This window comes from Filicampus tigris, chromosome 6 (genome assembly GCF_054856515.1).
Source record: "Filicampus tigris isolate MCC_2025a chromosome 6, RoL_Ftig_1.0, whole genome shotgun sequence".
NCBI classification, from domain to species: Eukaryota; Metazoa; Chordata; class Actinopteri; order Syngnathiformes; family Syngnathidae; genus Filicampus; species Filicampus tigris.
The window spans coordinates 21800210-21814886 of NC_141222.1; positions in this window are offsets into that span (position 1 = coordinate 21800210).

The following is a 14677-nucleotide window of genomic DNA, read 5'->3' on the forward strand; positions in this document are numbered from 1 at the left end:
TTGTAAATGAATTTTCTTCCCCGTTTATATCCTATTCAGTATTCAGACTACACCCACCCTGAAATATTCGCCAGTCACAGGTCACATTAAAACAGAAAACGATCCACACTCACAGTCAGACTGATATTAAATGAGAACTAAAGACCACGCAAGTCAGGCAAACAAACTACTAACAACAAAAAATAGTACCAAACATATAAACACGGTATCCTGTTCACTTTAATGGCTAATTGGAACTGAACCACTCTGAAACACAGCTCGTCTAATATTATGTTTGTCACGTATATATATAACAATAGACGGAGGTTGGTCCAGAAAACACCATTGTGTTTATCACTGACAATGAACATTGTGCCTTGCTGTCACCCTACGCCAACACTAATTATATATATGTATCTCACATATGTCTGTGGTCTGGCTAAATGGTCTAAATTGCACTATAAACAATGGGCAAAAGGCGAGTGTTCTACACCTTTTCTTTTGAGAGGAATGATTTTAGAACCATGGAGAGCGACGCAGCCAGGACACAACAGCGGCACCTAGAGGTCATTAGACGCCTCGGGAGGAATACATGCAGCAGTTCCTGGAAAGGAATTTCAGTGTTATTGAATTGCAAATGCAAATCATAACACACAAGAAAAGGAAGCAGTAGTTGTGTGAAAATGGTGGAAATGCAGACATACAAAACCGCAGGGTGACAGAATGCAAATGAGAGTGACATTTTTCTTCTTATGCATCACTTGCCCTGTGACGCTTTGACTGACAGTGAACCACCCACACGAGCTGTCTGGGTAGCTGAAAGAGTTCTGCTCCATCAGCGTAAATCCAATGGGTAAACATCTGATTTTTACACGTGTTTACTGGATGCTTGTTGCAGATCACGCACACGTCTGGTCAGTGATATTGGTAAAGGAGTCCAGATGATATTGATAAAGGAGTCCAGGGTTGACCTGAAAAAGGGGTGTGAAAATCATTTTCATCACGGGCCACATGTACTTAAGGTTTTCCCACAAATTGCAGGATATGATGCAATGATGAGACTTTTTTTGTTGTCATTTTACATGCATTTTTGAACTTGTCACATTTCCTTCTCAGATTTACAGTTTTTAAGTGGAATGATTCGATTCAGTTTGATTCGATGCTCTCGCATCTTTGAAATAAAAAATAAAAAAAACGATTTTTTGAGAGAGAGAGAGAGAGAGAGAGAGAGAGAGAGAGAGAGAGAAAGAGAGAGAGAGAGAGAGAGAGAGAGCGAGAGAGCGAGAGAGAGAGAAAGAGAGAGCGAGACCGAGAGCGAGAGAGCGAGAGCGAGAGAGCGAGAGCGCGAGAGAGCGAGAGAGAGAGAGAGTAGAGACTGAGAGAAGTAAACGAGAATAATATTTTTGTTACACAACAGTCTGACATAAACTGTCAGCCAATTGGCATTGAGCCATGACTGTAGCTGCCACAGTCTGAATTCTTTATTCTCAACATTCACATCAGATCTTTTTCATTAAATATAAGTGTTTTATTCTTTTTTTTTGTCTTATTATCCATGGTAGTAACTTAACAGTTACAAAAAAAAACACAACAAAAACATATTTTTAGTTGATTTGATTTTTGCGACAGTTGGAACACCCTGGAACAAATTATCTGTACAGTATTTACATTTGCATACATCAATTAAATGGCCATTGTGTTGGTGACCGCCTAGCTACCTGGGGGCAGTATAAGACAGACATGTGCACTGTACATGGATGACTGTACAGTATAGATGTTTCAGCTCCTCTCAGGGGATAAAGAATATATGACAGCACTGGACTATATTGAGTGTGTAAATGTGTTTCTGCACCATTGTGTTCAAACTATTAATCGAACATCTAAAAAAGTCTCAAACTACTCTAAATCCCATGCAATTTGGCTTTTGCTCCCGTTATTTAACCAAGGACGTTATCGGTGTGCTGCTAGAAAAAAGAAAAGCTTTTTAGACTAGAGTGTGTGTGTGTTGAAGCTGTTCATTGGGGGACCTGAAAAAAGCATTTGACACTGTGGACCATAAAATCCTTTTAGCAAAATTAATCAAATTCAGTTTTCCAGAACAGGCTTTAAACTGGATGAAATCATATCTCATTAACCGAAAACAGTGTGTGGTGGTCAATGGTGCCTATGTTGAGTGTCCAGTGTCTGCTATCTGCCAAGGGACTGCGAATGTAAATTAGCTGTTTGCTAACTTTGACACATTTACGCAGGTATTGTGCCAGTGTTCATTAATGTGCATTATCCCTTTCGAATAAACAATAAAAACTGGGGTTTTAAGCCCCTTAAGCACTCTCTGGACCTACTTCTGTCAGCTAGGAGGATTTGCATTTTGCCCCTTGATATGCCTTTTCTGTTATGTGCTAGCATTAGCACTAAGATAGTGGACTAAAGGCTAAGCCATGTGCTTGTTTTCGATACACAAGATGATTCCCTTGGTTTTATGTTTACTATGAGAATAAACATCAAATGGGAGTCAAGTTTGCGCTCGCATTTCAAGGCCAAAAAAAAAAAATAGTCATCTGAATGATGGCGGCTGGTATCTCCAAAAACTCGTCCAGTCAATCGTATCGCAACACGCAATAGTAATTTTTCATCAAGTTAAAAACGCTCTTTGAATGTACCTGAAAAGAGGGCCAACCATAAGAAAAAAACATCCATTCATCCATTTTCAACACCTGTCTTAAGTAGGGTCATGTCTGGCATGAGCACCTATCCCAGCTGACTTCGGGGTACCCTCAGGACTGGTCCCCAGTCAGTAGCAGCATCAGAAAAAATATGTTTAGATTGTGAAGTGGAGGAATGACAGGAGAAAACATTGCAATGAGAGAGACAGATTCTTCCATAATGAACGGAGGAAATGGCTTGGCGGGAAGTTGCGTCTCAGTCACATTCCGGGATGATAGCAGGCCTGTTTGTACAGAGTTGGGCTGCATCGAATGATTGCGACGCTGATTGACAGCGCAGGTCAAAAGCAGAAGGACAATTTGCATTTTCATTACATTCACCGTTGACTCCATTCTCCTGTGGTTTGAAACACTTTCTCGTCCATGCACGTGCACGCACGCATACATGCGCACACATACACGCGCGCGCGCGCGCCCGTGCACATGCAGGTAAGTAGTGGGTTGGTGCACAGTTGGGATTGAGAGCTCCGTATTTGCTCTGTGCCGATTTGACTTACCACAGCAAAGATAATCACCTTATAAAATAAACATGGACTTTAGTCTTGATAAAATTGTTTTGATGGCTCAATGATGTTAATGTGGAAATCTAGCCACGCAGATTTTATGATTTACACTCCATTAGCGCCTTGTTTCCCTTTGGACTATGTGATATTTCATTATGTTGAAATGTATTAATAGTTAATGTACTTGAACACAATAAAATGAGTAAAATCTCATGTCAAAATTGTAACAAAACTTTGCTTTTGCAAAAATAATGCTCATTACTCTGAAAAACAACAAACATTAAAAGAGGAAAAGATCACAAAATTTTGGGCTACAGTACATGGTTTTTTATGCAGCACTGCTAAACAAATCAAATACAGCGATTGAAAGGAATGCTTTTTAAAATGAGTTATCTGTAATAGATAACATAAATCTGAGAAATAAAATAAACATTTAATTAATTTTATATCATTCATTCATCATTATCCATACCGCTTATCCTCACAAGGGTCGCGGGGCGTGCTGGAGCCTATCCCAGCTGTCTTTGGGCAGTAGGCGGGGGACACCCTGAATTGGTTGCCAGCCAATCGCAGGGCACACAGAGACAAACAAACATCCGCGCTCACAATCACACCTAGGGGCAATTTAGAGTGTCCAATCAACTTACCATGCATGTTTTTGGAATGTGGGAGGAAACCGGAGTACCCGGAGGAAACCCACGCAGGCACGGGGAGAACATGCAAACTCCACACAGGGAGGCCGGAGCCGGAATCGAACCCACGACCTCTGAACTGTGAGGCGGACGTGCTAACCAGTCGACCACCGTGCCGCGACTACTGATTTTATAATGATTGATAAAATAATTAGCATTTAAAATCTATAATTGTTTGTTGCAATGAATTTTTTTTTTTTTTAAAAAGAACAACAACTGAATAATAATAATTATGAAAATTTGTGGTTTAAACATTGAAGTATTATATTTTAGGGGAGAAAGAAAGTCAACATAAGGTTATCATAGACTTACAGTACTTTTAAGTGACAACATGGTGGATGCAATCCCATGTAGAGGTGTGTATCTCCTGAAAACAGGAGCAATATGAACACACATGCTCACTTGTCTTGCGCGCTGGTGTGTGGAACTTTTTGTCAAGCAGATTGTTTTGACAGACCAGAAGCCCTCGCAGCTATAGCAGAAGTCCTGTGAGCGTTGAGAACACGAAGGGATGCCAAAAGAGGTTTTGGGGGAAGGAGAGGGGGTGCCGCAGGGAGTACGCAGGCTTGTGGAAGTGACACCGTGACTGACAGAGCCACCGTCCCGTTGTGTGACACGGGCGTGGAACACACGGAGGTGACAAGCTCCCCAATGTGTCTGCCCACGGGCTGCAAAGAGCTCATCTCTGCACTGTGACTATTTCACACAATCGCTGCCAAAGCAGACAAAGAGAGAGGTTGTCTTTTTATGTCGCTCTCTTTGCTATGCTCCAAAACTCAATTTAACAGCCAAAAGACTTTGAACTGAAATGATCTGCAGACAAATCTTAGTTGGAAGTAAGGTCTGTCATTCCAGGACCGGCCCCAAAACATGTAATAATGTCTACTGCTGGTTGAATTCAACAGGAAAAATGCAGGTGAATGGCGTTTACATTCATTTCAATCGAATGATGATTTACCCGCACCACTGTAACAAACGGATCACGGGCCATTACATTAGTGTCAGAGATGCATATTAAATTGTAGCCCTCTTCCTTTTCAATGAATAATTTTCTAATATTTCTGGGCAATATTTTGTTGTTGTTGCTTTGAATATTATTTGCACTTCCTGTAGTATTGCTCTATATTTTGTGGAGCATTAGCTCCTGATTAGTGACACTTGATCGCTTGGGGAAGTTGTTGACACAGTGCTAGGGGCTATTTTTTTTTTTTAACCCTTTCATGCACAGTGGTCATTACAGTGGACAGCTATTTAAAGGTTGCTTTCGCCTATATTAATCAATCAAAAAAATACATTTATATTTTACATAATTACATCAAATCATAATTAATGCATGAAAGGGTTAAAATATTTTTTAAAATTTAGATTAATTAATATAGGCGAAAGCAACTTTTAAATAGCTGTCCACTGTAGTGACCGCTGTGCATGAAAGGGTTAAGTTTCAATCAGCTTTATCTGTCCCTAAATGTATTTTTGACACCGATTGGAAAAATGCCTTTAATTTATTTTCCAGGACATCAGGTTTTTCAGCTATTTTCATTATTTGTTCTTAAATTGGACCAATAAAAGCTTGCGCAATACGGATTTCACCATGGATTGTATTTTTCAGTTGTAAGTGTCAGAAAAAAATCCACCTATTCATTAGTAAATATGGATGGATATTATACACCTGATGTGCTAGAGAAAAAAAACGAGGGCAGGTTTGGAATCAGTGCAATAAATTCCTCGAGCAAAGTTTACTTGCTTCTCTGATTTACAAATTTAATAAAACTTTGGTGACCAGTCTAATCGTCACAAAGATGTCTACTCATCAGTTTAATCCTGTCGCTCCAGCCCCTTGATCTAAGCGGTATTTTGACAAAAGCATGTCACAGACTCTTATATGTTTATTAAGACACCTGGGAACTGTTTTAAAGAGAGAAAAATGCACAATATGCCTCCTTTAAACATGAAACATGAATGCCCCACGTTCAGGATACATTGTGCCTGTGTACCTAATGAAGTGTGCAGTGAGTAACTTTTTGCCAGAAACTTCCGCTGCCATTGTCACTCTCTGAAAGATTTAAATTGTAAATTTCACTTTGTAGTGCCATGAAGGAAACACTAGAAACTTCATTTCCATTCAAGCTTCTTTGTTGCGTTCCCTTGACTTTTGTTTTCAACGAGCGGATCCTCATCCCTCCCTCTCACTTTGGGAGTAAAACACTCACATTCCACAACTCCGAAACTCCTCTCCTGCACGGAATGCCCTACTTGCTGCTGCGCCAACTTCCTCTAGGGGGAGAGTGGAGGAAACATCTCATATGAAGTCGCTACGCGCCGCCATCACATCTTACCGCTTCGTCTTTTGTTGAGGAACTAAACAGCAGGGAAGGACAGTGGTGAAACTCGAAACAACGAGGACGTACAAAGAATTGAGTCGCTCCATTAGGGACGACTTTAGACAAGTTTCTTATCTTAGCACAAGTTGTATCCCTCTGGATCCCTTTTACAGCCAACAAGCCTCCATCCCTACTTGCCATCCAACCGTGTCCTCATGTATTCACCGAGTGGAAAAACTGCAGTATGCGCAGCAAAGATTTCACCAAATTGGTTCTCAGCGAGAAATTTGATGAAACGTTGTCATCAGCTGGTGCGGGTGGCAAATGGAAAGAAAAACAAGAGTGACTGATTCCATCTACTTTCTACCTTGTGTTGTAATAAAAACGAGGAAAAATCAATAACAGTTTGTAAAGATTGCTGCTGCACTGTGGATATAATATTTTCACCACTTAGTGTGAAACGCAGTGGGGGAGGGCAACTGGGACTGAATTCAAGAAAGCCACTGACGTCAAGAGGGCCTCATTGCTCACAATCACTGCTCTAGGTGTTTGATGAGGTTATTCCACACCACACTCCTGTGAGCACACCTTCATGGATCTTGTCTTGTCCGCTGAGAACAGAAAAGGGTTTTTGCCAAAGAGTTTAGAAAAAAAAAGATTAGGGCATACAATGTGCAAAATGCCATGACTTCAAATCAATCCAAATATATTTTTTTCAAGAATAAGCTCCCAGCAGGCCCACTAGTTGAAACACGACATACTGATTAATATTACGTTTGTGGAATATGAGTTAGCAGTAAAATCCGCCCCTTTTTAGCCATCTCAGGGGGCGGCCATTTTGTCACTTCTGTCGACTGAAAATGACATCACAACTGCTCAGGGCTCAGGTAACGACCAATCATGGCTCAGCTTCAGAAAACAGGTCAGCCGTGATTGGTCGTTACCTGAGCCCTGAGCAGTTGTGATTTCATTTCACGACAGAAGGGACAAAATGGCCGCCCCCAGAGATGGCTAAAAACGTGTGGATTAACTCTTATTCCACAAGCGCAAGATTTATCAGAATGCCTTGTTTCAACTAGTGGGCTTTCATAGAACGTAGTCTTGAAAAAAACATGTTTGGGTTGCCTTCCCCTTTAAGGCTCCCAACCAACCAAATTGATTATTAATTTAACTGATTGATATTGATATATCCCAATGCTTTTGCCTATATTAAACCCCCCTCCATCTGAAGCTGGTGTGGGTAAAGTTTTATCACTCACCGAAGCATCCGCTGAATCGAGCATTTGTTGAGCTTTTTTGCAGCACTCTGGAGAGACTTCCCTGGATTTGCGCTAACGTCTGCTCTAAGAGTTTCATGTTTTCATCATTGGTATAGCAAGCTTTCTGCTGCGTGGTTTGTCAAGGACAAATCCCGTTTCGAGAAATTCTCCTTGAGCAGTATAAACTGTATGGCCTCAACATCTGTCTGAATAATACGTGAAGCGACATTGAAAAAAGGAAGTGTATGATGACTTTTGGGACACCCTCTATGTCATTAACAACATTATTGGGCCATCCAAATGCAGTTTTAGAGTTTTGGTAGTATCAGCCATCAGAGTAAAGACAATTATCGTATATCCAACTAGCGTCACCAATTGCTGTTTCTGAAATGCTGAAATAACTGATCAATGTACAGCATCCATTAGAGTGGAGGTGAAACCCTGAAGAAATACGCAAACCACATGTTATAGTGGAAAGTCTATAAACATTACCACATGCTGATAATATTAATAACAGCATTCATGTTGTGGTGAGATAACCAGGCATCAATCAGCGCCCGTGCTGAGAGTACTCGGGTCCATCTCTACAAAAAGCCTCTACGGCTAGTAACATTCAACAGCGTAGGAGTGTTAGAACGTCCTAAATAGGACAAATGGGGTGAGTCCTATGAGAAGGCATTGATGCGTCAAAGCCTGGCATGGCTGCTGAGAGGCCGGAGAGCCGGAGAGATTAAAGCAATGAATCACTGGTGGGGAGGTCTCAGCTTGCCAGCGTCATCGCACATGCTCAACATGCGAGGAGGATATAATTATTCCAAAGATTTCTTGTTTTTGATCATATTGAACAATAGATCAGGTCTATTTCAATTTGTGTCGAGTGAAAGTGGAGTTACAAACAAATGGCAACAACAGCTGCAGGAAAGAATCAAGGCTGAATTGACGTACGCAATCTCGTGGAGCCATCTTGCTTCAATGTCTACTAAAATGCTAATCGCCTCAGAGGATGCTGTCTTCACATGCAAGTAACACGGACTCCACAATTTAAACCATTTGAGGGATTGTTTTTGTGCCTCTGTGGGTGCTGCTTTTTTGGTTAACAATGAAGTTAGAAACAAAGTAGAAAGGGGCACAGGTTCTGAATCAAAAGTTCCTTTTTTTCTGTTGGGTAAATGAGAGGTCTATTTTAGGCTTTGCATGATCAGGATTTTGTAGCCGATCACCTTTCAGCGAATGACAAAAAGAAATCTAATCACAGATCGGGACAAATCTATTCTATCTCAGTTAATTTACTGTACAGGATTGGGACAGGACCGGCCCACGAATCGCCAAAATACAGGTATAATTGACGGCCATTGAAATGTGTTGGGGAAAAAAAAAAAAAAAAAGATATACATTCAACATACGCAAAATGTGTGTGGACAACGACCCCCCCCGTCCTCAAAAAGTCAAAAATATAGAATAAAATCTGACTGTATACGCCTAGAAACCTTGGATTATTGGCAGCACTGAACTTTTCTTCACTTCCCTGGAGTGAACAAGATCGTGGTTGCTTTAACGTCTTATTTTACGGATGCGATCAATGACATCATTGATTACAACCAATCACAGACTTTGCATAAAATGTAAAGTATGTGCTTATCCAATCCAGCCAATCAGATCTGTGTAAAGTCAAGTCTATTTGTAGGAAGCGTTTATTTGTCATAAATAGATGAGCCAGGTTCCAACATATTTGAGGGGCGGGCCACTATTAGATGAAATACAGGAGGCCTAAAAGTTGATATTCAGGCACTTTGTGTTTCTTTACAGAGTGAAATCACCATCTACAGGACTGACCTGCATAGTAGTTCCATAGACAGTAAATGTCGGTTCTATGTAAAAAAAAAAAAAATCCAGAGTTACAGGGTCTTTTTATGGGTAAAATATGGGTTCAGTATCGGAAAAAAACCCAACCGTTTTTCTATCCATCCCATATTTCATTTGGATCCCCCATTTTCATCGTTTATTAACCTCAAGGCATGATTCAATGCCACTATTTACACGTATGAACTGCAAGTGATGAAGACAGCCACAATCCATCACTGCAAGCGCGGTCACCACCACAACAGCATACTTTCAAAATCTCTTGACTTACCCAAAACAATTCTGTCAACATGCTGATAGTTTGTTCTGACCCTGAGAAATGTACAACAGAATACCAATCACATAAGCACTGCTTGTGTATTCAATCATACGTAATCAGACTCCATGTACACGTTGTTCGCACCAGAATAAGCTTATGATGACTCATTTGTTCCAAATTACGTAAATGATTACCATCAACACCAGAAACGAGGGCAGAAGTGACGACAACGATCATTTTGGCTTCCCTGAGCAATGTAGGCGGAACGGCTGCATCACAGACATGACATCACGACTGTAAAAAAAACAATCACTGAATTAACTCAGCAGAGAAGGGGAACTGCTCACAGTCAACAAGTGATCGAATTCCAAATCGTTCCTTCTCGTTGGCATGTATTACAAGAGGACATTCCCATTCCATTTCCACTACCACACAGAGGAGATGATTCTTTGTCAACTAATCAACGGACAGCAGTTAGTATCCCAGAAGACAAAAGGCCCGATCACTTTTGTAATTTTATTTTATTTTTTTCCAAGAAAGGCAAAAAAAAAAATGACATTCACACGTGACCAAACCAACCACACTATCAGAGCAATCCCGCTAGACTTCATTATAACTCAACCAAACCTCTCATGAGTTAAGCATGAACACAGCCTAAAGCGGTGTACACACAAGCTGCTTTTAAAATGTGAGAGCTCACACACAACGAGGGAAAAAAATGACACTAAGACAGACCAGTGAGAGGCAGCACAGTGACACGGGGCATTCAGACTGTCAAAGTACACAAAGAAGACGTAAAAGTATTAGTAGAGGGAAAAAATACAAGAAGCTAGGCTAATTGAGAGCTTATCTAGTGATTATATTGAGGTTGCAAAGTTATCTCATTCATTTTTATTGTGGGGGATGACTTGTAGGACAAACACTCAACACAACCAGTTGCCCCTCGATTTGAGCTTGAGGTCACTCCCCAATAGGCTTTTTGTTTCAGCTTCAAGCCACAATCACCAATTAGGTGGCTCGACCAGACTTTATGTCAATTAAAAACACATGCAGTAAGTATTTGCCATCGCAAATATTTAAGTTTTAACAGAGCTGGGCATTTTACTACAAATTGAGCGTCCGTCATTGTCAGCAGCGTGGGCACCCTGCCGTCATCCGTCTTTTTTCCGGGGGGAGAAAAAAATAGTACCCGTCTGTAGGCGTCTCTAATTTGAAACGAAACGAAAGACTCACCACATGGAAGTCTCACTGTGGCATGGGAGCCTCCATGCTCCATGTCAGGCCGGACTAAATACGTCTCCTTTTAGGACCCTGAAGCTGCAAGCGTCGGCCGTGGCCAATGGAAAACGGAACCCTCTGTTATTGGGATTGTGGTAATGCCCTCTGTCAATAAACTCTCTGTGATCTATGAAGGTCGGACAAAATTTGCTCGCTAACTAGAGCAAATATGCTAGGCACACACAAGCATTCGCAAATGGAAATATTGAACAGGTTTAGCATTTTCGATTTTTGGTCCTGGCTGTTTACTGAGCAGATCAGGAAAAAAACAATCACTCAAAAATCATCACAGGATAATCGCTCAGCATCATTTTTTAGAGACATACGCTAGTCTGACATTTGCTGACTTTGATTGTAAGAAAATGCTCAAATTTGGCCCAAAATTTGAGTCAATGAAGAGATTTTAGAATCTTCGCTTTTGGATAACAAAGCTCTGAATTTGAATGAATCCGTTTGTCGAGTAAAGGATCATTGAGTGCTTCCAGAACCAGAACCAAAGTGTAGAACAAACTTTCTGAACACCTGTGATCCGTTCTGTCGATCCACTTAAATCTAGCGTTAAAACTTTATGGGCCACCGCTGCTGAGTCATGAACCAAAAGTAATATCTGGCATTTATTCTTTTATTTTAAACTGATAATCCGGTAAGGTATTTACTGTTTTTTTTTGTTTGTTTTGTCTTATCTTTTCACTTCTTCTGCTTTTACGTTGGGATTTTCCTCCTGTTTTAAGACATTATTTCTTTGCCCCAGCGACACACTATGGACATAAATTGTGGATGAACGCATTGCCATTTGTCACTATGCATGTACCCCATCCAACTCTCTTCTTGGGTTTTATTTCACCATGTAGTGGGAGGGAGCTCATTTGTTATCTTCTCTGAATCACCTAATTGATGAATAAGTCTTTTTGCCTTTTGGCCCTCCTTTTAGAGCGCAAAGCTCTCTGGTTATTAAAAGCCCCCTCTTCACATTTTATAGGACATTATGTTTGTCACTGTGGAACAAGTGGAAAACAAGCACTAAAACATGCCGTTTTATGGCAGTGTCCCCTATTCCCCATAGTCTCTTATCAACGATTCCCTCTTAGAGCCCTTTCAGACTATTTAAGGCTGTTCTTCAGCCGAGAGGACGGAGCGACGGAGCTTGGCAGAGAGCTAATTGAAATCAGCTGGCACCATTAGCAAGCTGCCGCGCGGCTGACAGCAGAAGAGGGCGAACAGCTGATGATGAACAACGCAACACTGATGACTTTTCATCACAAATCGGAGTACAACAATGTTAACAAGCGCGGCCGCAGGTGGGAAGGCACATTAAAAATGATATCGCTCCCTCGCATTCTGATGTCTTTTGTGCAAACACCGAGACAGCAAATGCCTTCTATTTACAGATGATATGGATGAAGATCTACTGCGAGTAATAAAAATAAATAATAATAAAAATGAAAAAAGGTGCTTGCCCCCTACCAAAAAAACAATAATAGTTTAAACTGGGAAAATACCAATATCAAAGTCATATTACAATATTACCCTTTAAAATAATAATGATAATGAATTGATTTTTAACTCAAGCTATAGTGAACCCCTGCATAGCTGCAGTTTGGAATTTGCCAATCCGCTTATTTGCATATTTTGGGGGGAAATCTACTTTCCGTTATTTGCTGAAGAACTTACTTATTTGCTGTTTACGTGTTCGGGCCAAAGCCATGTCTAATATAATATTATAGTCTTGGCTGATATAAAAAGCCACCATCCTATGTCATTTATAAGCAATTACAAACCTTTTTGTGTGGGCATCAGGGTCCATTTCTTATCCGATGCACCAGTCTTGTCTACAAAGGTCATTGAGCACAATCCACTGCTAAATCCTCCCACACACTAGGTCTTCTCAATTGCTAGTGCTGCCTTCGCACACAGGCCAGATACGTGTGTAATTGCCAGGAATGGGGTTTGTTATGTATCGAGTTACTTTTAGTGTATTTGAAGTCATGAGGAGCACAGATGATGCACAATACCAATACATACAAAATAGCCGTTCTGTTTAAAAAAAAGAAATAAATAAAAGATCAATATATCCAGCAACTCTGCATAATCAACTCAAAATGACAGTTGTTGTAATTAGCATTAGAGTAAATGTTTAATTAGGCTGCCGCAACTCTTTTCAGGATCGCTGTGCCAATTAGCAGACAAACAGACAAGACTGCCTTTTGCTTGCTAGACTAGATGCCACAAAATGTACAAAGTGGTTTAATGGCTTGTCTCTAGGGAATGACAGTGGGACCTCTAATTTCAAACATGTTCAATTTTAGAGTCCATTTTCCCCATGGCAACAATAGAAATCCATGTATATATGTATATAGCCCTTTCAGCAATTGAAAAACTGCAGCAACACATTTAAACATTCAATATAATAGTACTCACTGTCATATATTCTTTGTTATCTGTGAGGAGCTGAGCTGAGGTGAGACGCCTATACTGAGCAGACGTTCATATTTAGTTATAAATTGAATGTATTATTATTATTATTATGATTATTATTATTAGTAGTAGTAGTAGTATTGTAGTTCCTCCTACACCATTTCGAGCAAAGTATCAGCTATGATTTCATCATATATATATATATATATATATAGCATATATAATTTGATTATTATTTTATTTTTATTTTTATTTGTTTGTTGTTATGTTAGAAATAATAACAATCAATCAATGTACAGTGTACAGTCGGTCTGTCTTACATTGCCCCTAGTTTGCCATGATGGTGGCAGCAAAATGGCTTTTCAATTGTTGCAAACTGTGACATAAATTGTTAAATTCTTAGTAACTATATTTAATTATGTTATTACTTTATATTTTTATAAAGAACAATATTTAACGAGTGCTATTTTTCTCACTGGGAAAAAAATCATTGCAATTTTTTTTAGGTTGGCTGGAACGGATTAATGGCAGTTCAAATTAATTTTGATGGGGAAAGATGCCTTGAGATACAAGCAATTTGAGTTGGTCAATTGTTTTTGTAGCTTCGGAGCATATCCGCACCTAATAAAAGCAGCATAAACTGTTACCCTCGGGTCCGATGAGTAGCACATGGATACATGTAATGTTAATTGAACTGTGAAGGACATAAATTGATGCCACGTATCTCTACTCCGTTAAAATATCACAGTTAGAGCATGGTGATGGTTGTTATGTGAGACTTGCCAACAGAATGAAAATATCAAATCAGGCCTAAAAAGGTATCTTTGCTAGCATCCACCTCACTGCGCTGTGGATTTGATTTAGCTGCTGCCGTCTTTATTTCCCCCGGGCTGAACCGCTATCACAATGAGGCAGACGGTGGGAGGGGGCGGAGGGGTGAGCCAGCTTGCGGAATGGCAGCGCTCCTGTGGCTGTGCAATATGTGAGCAAGCAGTCGCTGCTGGCTAATGGCTATCTGATTGATTAAACAAAGAGAGGAAGAGAGGGGAAGGAAGTGGAGATGAAGGGGGCAAGCAGGTCGCCGGCCTTTTCTATCGGCGAGTCTTGCGGCCGCTGAAGAAGCGTGTTTTGTGCACCCTCATCACTCCTATCTGCAGAGTTGGGCATTTTACTAAAAATTGAGCGTCCGTCATCCGCCATCCGTCAGCAGCGAGGGTACCCTTCCGTCGTCCGTCATTTTTCCCATGGGGGGGGGAATAGGATCCGCCTCTACTTTTAAACAGCGAGCCCGACTAACATTTCACTCATACCCACCCCCCAGGCTTCCTTCAGTGTTTCTAAACTATTAAAAAAAAAAAAACAACAACAACAAAAAAAAACGATGACCC